This window comes from Nicotiana attenuata, unplaced genomic scaffold, assembly GCF_001879085.1.
Source record: "Nicotiana attenuata strain UT unplaced genomic scaffold, NIATTr2, whole genome shotgun sequence".
Classification (NCBI taxonomy): Eukaryota; Viridiplantae; Streptophyta; class Magnoliopsida; order Solanales; family Solanaceae; genus Nicotiana; species Nicotiana attenuata.
The window spans coordinates 631,626-633,831 of NW_017670271.1; positions in this window are offsets into that span (position 1 = coordinate 631,626).

Sequence of the window (2,206 nt, forward strand, 5' to 3'; positions counted from 1 at the left end):
AGGAAGGGAGATATAAGCATTTTGAATTACCTTCAGCAGCAATAGATGTACGTACAATCGGCCACACCTATTTCAGTCATGCCCTATGGGAGCTAACAGATATGGTTTAAGAGAAGGACAACACAGTAGGATTCGGCTGGGGTTACAGTAAACCAAAATGGTGAATGGATTGTTTATGTTAGTTGACATTTCCAAAGGATATGGCAAGTGTTCTAGTAGATCTCCTCGTGAGACACCTAGATGGTGCACCCTAAAATATTAAAGCTAGATATGAGCACTGGAAACCTTGAAGGAATAAATATTTCCTTAGTATGGCTCCCGCCCCCAGTAAAGAAAGAATGTTAGGCAATTGAAAGAGCCAAGGGATGAAGCAAGGGGAGCCAAAAGCAAAAGAATGTTTTGTTCGAGTTTTCAGAGCAAAGCAGTAGACATAGATAATTAGTAAGCAAAAGAATGTTTTGTTCGAGTTTTCAGAGCAAAGCACTAGACATAGATAATTAGTGGGAGATAAGAAGAGAGTTAATGAAACATTATGAGTGAGATATGATACACGGATTATAATGGTAGGTCAAAAAAATGATGACAGTATTACAGAATTTACAGTCAAGTGAAGAGAAAGACAAAAAGATGACAGGCCTTGAGACAATAAAAGAATATAGGCCATAAAGTCATATCCTCATTTCGAGAAATAAGTTCGCAACTCTAGCGCGATTACCAAGAGGAAAGGTTAGACCCTAGAGTAATAGAAATTAATATGGACTGGTGAACAAGATAAACTAAATATGAATTAGGAACTGAGTGATTTGATAATAGTCAGCATCATGAGAATTTCAGATCGTGTTCCGACAATAATAGGACGGACAACAGAAGAAGATTCATGAGAAATTCAGAGAATGGCCATTTAGGAAGATGCTTCCCTAGAGCAATCAATGTTAGCAAAGTTAAGCTTAAGGGACTGTACGTACCAGTTACATTAAGCGTCACCCTCGCGAGTAAGGGAATGTGTCATCCTTGGTACAGAAGGATTGCCGCAAGGCGAGTAAGGATCATTGATGTCGAGAAATGATGCCAAAGATGAAGAGGTAAAACATCTATAGGTAGATCCTCGTGGCTTCAGCTCTTAGTACACACCTAAAAGGGGGAATATGGAGTGATGTGACATTAAGTCAGAATTAAGTGGTTCTAGTGACTATGGAATAGTAAAGGAAGAATGCGATAAATGAAAGAGGAATGAGATGACACTTATCCAAATCTTACAGGTACGCTAAGATTCAAGAATATTGTGCAAGCACGACGTCAAGGAGAGGAAGTAAGGGTTCCTGCCCGGGATGTTATTGATAGATAAGGAGCCAGTACGTGAGGTAAGTTAAGATAAGGAAATAACCCAAGAAAGATCATGTGGAATATGGATATGAGAATGGGCCGACGAGTAGTTAGTAGTTGATTCAGGAAGAGCCTAGTCATGAATAGACAAGAAGTTACAGACAAATCAGCGGATCATGCAAGATAAATGTAGTAAACCCCAACATGGAGAATTCAGCCTCGCAGTAATGTCATTATAATACTTGAGATGTATTCAAATAGGAGTCGGGGTAGTTAAAGGTACCGTATGAGTGTTACGGGGATAAAAGAAAGTGCCATTGGGAAGGCAATCAAAATATCAGTTCAGAAACAACCCTACGAGCACAAGGGCACGGATGTAAGCAACTACGAATGATTGTAGGAAGGACATCAAAAGGTCCGTAATAGGCTCACAGCTTTACGAGAGTCAAGGGTTCTCCCTAAGTACTACAACGAAAGACTATATGAGGAAATAAGGAAGGAGGCTTCAACCTAAGCACAACGACCTAAAGAGGAAATGGTCGTGTAACAACAATCTCGCAACAACATTGTAAGCATTCCAAAGGAAAATGGCACCTACCGTGGCTAATGAACGGGAAGTAAGAATTAAAAGTAATATTCGATATCATATGAGTTGTATGAAAACTCTGGCAAGTGTGGGCACTAAGATAAGCTAAGTATGGACGCAACAAGGGGACAGAAAGACCAGGAAAAGTAATAGCTTACGTTGAAGGAAAGCTAAGATGGAACGAAAGAATTATTCGATCAATGATCCAGAGTTAGTACGTTATGGATACACTTAAGATTTTGAAGCATTATCCAGCCAGCATATTTGTTGACAATCATACAACCATAGAAGACTTCG